This window comes from Boleophthalmus pectinirostris, unplaced genomic scaffold, assembly GCF_026225935.1.
Source record: "Boleophthalmus pectinirostris isolate CB_2022bp ecotype Guang Dong unplaced genomic scaffold, ASM2622593v1 HiC_scaffold_6, whole genome shotgun sequence".
Taxonomy (NCBI): domain Eukaryota; kingdom Metazoa; phylum Chordata; class Actinopteri; order Gobiiformes; family Gobiidae; genus Boleophthalmus; species Boleophthalmus pectinirostris.
Window position 1 is genome coordinate 345,142 of NW_026571447.1, and position 6,000 is coordinate 351,141.

The following is a 6,000-nucleotide window of genomic DNA, read 5'->3' on the forward strand; positions in this document are numbered from 1 at the left end:
AAAAAAAAATAGGATATGGAGCTTTCCCTTTGCAGTCATCCAGAATGTGCAAAAAAAATTCAAGATTTTAATTTTGGCCACATGACCCAGCCCTAGAATGTACTTAATTACAAGTACAGTTTAAAAATATACAAGTACAGTTTAAAAATATACTCAGTTACATTAACAGGAGTATTTCTATTGAGTTTACTTTCCAGCCCTGATTAAACAGGTAGTACATATTGTAATCCCTGTGTGCTTTGTCCTCAGATGTTGTTCCTGGGTCAGACTGGTCCTCTCACACGGGCCTCACGTACACGTACAGATACAGCTCCACAGTCTCCAGTAGCATGCACGGCTCCAGTACTGGTAGGAAAGCACTTGCCCTGGACTGCCTGATAGACTTTCACGTGGTTTCCAAGTGTCATCTAACCATGCAGGTTTGAAGAAAACTAGTCAAAAGACAATTCTGACCAACACACGAGCAGAAGAGGATTGTACTAGTTACATTTACTCAGTTACTCTTACGGTACAAGTTACAAGTTACTTCAAGTTTTGGTTCCTTTTCTTACTATGAGTGAGTGTAAGTGACAAAAGTTTGATTTTGACAATATGAAATGATGATGATGATAAAATGATGAACTTATGAATCAGATGTTGCATCTCGACGATTGCTCTTCAAATTTCTCTACTTGATTAGTCGTTTCTCAAATACTTTTTTTTACTTTTATTTGGGTAATTTCTTGGACCACTACTTTGTACCTCTGCTTGAGTAATATTATTTTGAAGATGAACATTACTCTTGCTTGAGTGGAGTTCTTGGCTACTCTATCCTGCTCATGTGTGAGCAGATGAACATGTACAGTATGTCATTTTTAAAAGTACTTTGAAAAGTACAATTTCTTTTCAAAAGTTACTCAAGTAAATGTAATTGAGTAAATGTAACTGAGTACTACCCACATTTGCCTTTATATAACACTTTTGTTGATCTTGGAGAGACTTTGTTGAATCTTTTTGGATATAATTATCTGTACAGTTTGTTTGACTTGATTTTACAGATAAGAAATCCCCAGATTAAACGTGTTTCATCTCAGAAGGAGCACTCAGTCCAAAGTCTGAAGACTCTCAGGTACTGAATGTGTTCCTGATGATTAGACCTATAGTTTTTAGGCCTATAGTGATTATTGATTAGACCTATAGTGATTAGACCTATAGTTTTTAGGCCTATAGTGATTAGACCTATAGTTTTTAGGCTTATAGTGATTATTGATTAGACCTATAGTGATTAGACCTATAGTTTTTAGGCCTATAGTGATTAGACCTATAGTTTTTAGGCCTATAGTGATTATTGATTAGACCTATAGTGATTAGACCTATAGTTTTTAGGCCTATAGTGATTAGACCTATAGTTTTTAGGCCTATAGTGATTAGACCTATAGTTTTTAGGCCTATAGTGATTATTGATTAGACCTATAGTGATTAGACCTATAGTTTTTAGGCCTATAGTGATTAGACCTATAGTTTTTAGGCCTATAGTGATTATTGATTAGACCTATAGTGATTAGACCTATAGTGCTTTGCCTTGAGCATATGTGTTTATTCTGGCTCATCTTGTGTTTGTGTTTCCAGGGAGTCGCTGGAGAGAGCGCGCCTCCAGTTCTCTCTGCGGGGGGGCAGGGTCATGACCCTGTGTCTGCAGGAGGGCCAGCAGCTGTGGGTCCGAAACATTCAGAGAGCCGTGCTGAGCATGCTCCAGACCTCCGCTACAGCAGCCAGATACACTGTACAAAACGAGGTGAGGGAGAGCACTGTTTTTTTTGTAGAGTCACTGGAGGACTATTACATTCTGTTACACACATATAACCTGCACTTCAAATTACATCAATATTTTAGAGATAAGGTCATATTAAACATTTAGATGATTTATAAATATACATCCAAATATACTAATTCATAAAATGTCCAAAGGAGACACACATACTGACTTTTGTTTACAGAACATTATAGTATGGTGTTGTATAAGGGTGGTGTTGTACATTGTGGTGTGATATGGTGTTATATAGTGTTGTATAGCGTTGTATGGTGTTGTATGGTGTTGTATAGTGTTGTATAGTGTTGTATAGTGTTGTATGGTGTTGTATGGTGTTGTATAGTGTTGTATAGTGTTGTATGGTGTTGTATGGTGTTGTATAGTGTGGTATTGTATGGTTTTGTGTTGTGTGGTATGGTGTTGTGTTGTGTTGTGTGGTATGGTATGGTGTTGTATAGTGTGCTGTTGTATGGTGTTGTGTTGTATGGTGTGGTATGGTGTGATGCTGTATGGTTGAAGTCCCTGAGCTGGTGGAAATATTGAAAATATTTTTATGTTCTATTAAAAAAAGTTCATGTTGCAAAGTCATGGTGTCACGCATGCTGCTAACATGTTCATAGAAACTTGAGTGGAAGAAAAAAGAGTGGTAGGAAAAATCGCACCAGCCAAAGGGACGACCACAGCCTTGAGAGGATTCTCAAGCAAAATCCACTCAAGAATTTGGGAGAGCTTCTTAAAGAGTGGACTGAGGCTAGAGTCAGAGCATCAAGAGCCACTACGCACAGACGAAGCCCATTGGACATGAGACGATGTCAGAGGAGTCTGGACTGGTGCTCAGTGGTCCAAAGTCTCTTTTAAGATGAAAGTACATTTTGCATATCTTTTGGAAATCAAGGTCCCAGAGTTTGGAGGAAGAATGGAGAGGCACAGAATCCATGTTGTTTGCTGCCATGGCTGCCATGTCATCTGCTGGTGTTGCTCCACTGGGTTTTCTGAAGTCCACAGTCAACACATCTACCAGGACATTTTAGAGGCATTACTCTGCCTGACTGGCCTGCAAACTCACCTGACGTGACTCCCACAGAGAATCTCAAGGATATTGTCAAGAGGAAGATGAGAGCCACCAGAGCCACCATGCAGATGACCTGAAGGCTGCTATCGAAGCGACCTGGGCTTCACCCTGTGTGTGGCACAGGGTGATCTTCTCCATCCCACAGTGCACTGATGCAGTAATTCATGACAAAGGCCCAACCAAGTATTGAGTGCATAGAAACAAATAATATACTTGTTTTTTATTGATCTTATGTAATATTCAAATTTTCAGAGACAGGTATGTTAAATTGGAAGCCATAACAAGATATTTCTGTACATAGTGTCACATCATTCAAATACTATTAAATACTAAAAACAACATACTGCATACACGTAGCACATACATGCACAGCAAACACACATTCTACCTCCTCCTGATCTTCCAGAATCATACTCATCCCAGTGTGTACAAGCAAGTTGAGATATCAGCCACGTCTTTGTCAGATGTGGAAACATTTGAAAAGCTGCAGGTTAGAAATTTAGTTTTTAAGCGCTGAGCATTTCGACTTAGCATCTCGTTTTAGTGGGAAACACAGGTAACAGTGTATAAAGCTGTTAGTATATAAGTAAATGTAATACAGACGTGTTCAGAATTGTTGCTACTCCTCTGGTAATGAAAGAAAAATCTATAATGGTCACTGAAATAACTTGAAACTAAGAAAAGCAATAATAAATACAAATTTCCTGAAAAATAACCAATGAAAATCAGACACTGCTCTTGAATTGTTATTCAGTAGAATTATTTTTTTTTAAAACTAATGAAACTGGCCTGGACAAAAATGATGGTTCCTCTAGAAAAAAATTAAGTAACTGAACAATAGGGACATGTTAAACTTAGATGTGTCCTCTAATCTGCATCACAGGTGTCTTCAAACTTGTCCTCAGTCAGTCATGTGTCATTGTGCTGCTTGGAGACATGATGGACACAACACTGAACATGGAGCAGAGAAAGAGAAGAAGAGAACTGTGTCAGAAGATTAGAAAGAAAATGAGAGACAAGCAGGTTAAAGATAAAGACAATAAGAAAATAAAATACAGTTACACATGTTCTTCAGATGTTTAAGGTCCACAGGACTGAAGCCAATGTCCCTGGACACGGCTGCAAGAGGAAAATTGATGACAAAGACATGGATCATATGAATAACTAAAGAGCCCAGAACAACCTCCAAAGAAATTAAATGTGAACTCGAAGGGGAAAGTACATCAGTGTCAGATCACACCATCCATCAGTGTTTGAGCCAAAGTGGACTTCATGTGAGGACACCACTGCTGAGAGAAAATCACAAAAAAGTGAGACTGGAATTTGCCACAGTGTATATGGACAAGCCACAAAGCTTCTGGGTGAATGTCTTTAGTTCAAATGAGACAAAACCTGAGCTCTTTGGCAAGACACATCAGCTCTATGTTCACAGACGCAATAATGAAGCAGACCAAGAAAAGAACACTGTTCCTACTGTGAAACACGGAGGAGGCTTGGTTTTGTTCTGGGGCTGATTCGCTGCATCTGGCACAGGGTGTCTTGAATCTGTGCAAGGTACAATGAAATCTCAAAACTATCAAGGTATTTTGGAATGAAATGTGTTGCCTAGTGTTAGAAAGCTCGGTCTCAGTTGTAGGTCATGGGTCTTCCAACAGGATAATGACCCAAAACACACAGATAAAAAGAGTTTGCCTCAAAAGGTTGTGTAACAAAATATGTTGAACCACAGGTGAAAAAGAATGTTTGATTTTCGATTTACAATTTTCAGTATTTTTTTATTTATTATTGCTTTTATCAATTTCAAGTTATTTCAGTGATGATTGTTGATTTTTCTTTCACTGCCAGAGGGTTAGCAACAATTTTGTCCACGTTTGTATGTCTGAATGTCTGTTTGGTCTTTCTGTCAGTAGTTAAATATTTCTCAGGTTTGACTCCCTACTCTCTTGGTGCATTCATACTTGCCTTGGTTTTGTTTTGCTTTGAGCCCACTTTGGGTATGTCCTATTCCTGGTGTAGTCCAAATTAAGGTTTAAATGGCCACATGACTACATAACCAACTGAGGATTTTTTCAGGGCTCTGGTCCAGGTTTAGCTCTGGGTTTTGTCCTAGTTTAGTGTCAGTTTTGCAGTGTAGTGTGTACATATCTTTCATATCGTATAAAGGTGTCTCTTACCAGACAAAATGTATTAAAAGAGGATGACTTTGCTTGTACTTTTAAAATGGCTTGCTTGTAACTACAAAATAAACAGTCCAAATATCTAAACAGATATATCTAAATATCAAACTTTAATATCTTAAATTAAACCATATACACACAACTATACTCCCTTATGAATTCAGCTGACTGCTTTTATACACCACATATCTGTGAGTTAGGACCGCACACCAGCTGAGTTAGGACCGCACACCAGCTGAGTTAGGACCGCCTACCAGGTGAGTCCATTGTCTGTAGAGATAACATTAGCAGGTAAGTACTGATAGTTTTACAGGTTTCAGGTTTTACAGTATTTTTTTAGAAACCTAGAAAAACACAAATAACTCCAGTTTAGTCCTTCACATGGTCTGGCCCATGACCTCAAGTGAAGTATATAAAAATGGCTGACAGTGGGCAGGGCCCTCCATGTCTGGAGCATGTGGTGAACCAGGTTCAAGTGTAATGAATGTATTTAACAAAACCATTTTAGCAAATACAGTATATTTAATGTAAATGTGGGTGTGTGGTAATTTAACTGAAATGTAACTAAAATTAATATAACCAAGGACTGTATGTCATGCTGTTCAGTTGGATATGGTAAATGAAGTCTGTATTTCCTCGATCACTTCTCTGTAGTTTGATGATTGCTGCTTTTGTGTTTCAGACTGACATACATGGCACATGCAGCAGCACGTACGAGAGGCGAGGAGCTGTGGTGCTTAAGACCCGGGCTTTAAACCAGTGCCACCAGTCCAGACTGACTGCTCTGTGGCCACATTCTGTCACAGTGTCTGACCAGACAGTGAGATTAACCAAGTCTCTTTTTGTGAACAAAGCTCCAGCTGTTGCATGTGCTTTAAAGGAACTGTAGGTAGGCTGTACTGTTACAGTTTTAAAAAGATATTATAATTACAAATGAGCTTGTTCTGCCAGTGCAGACCGAT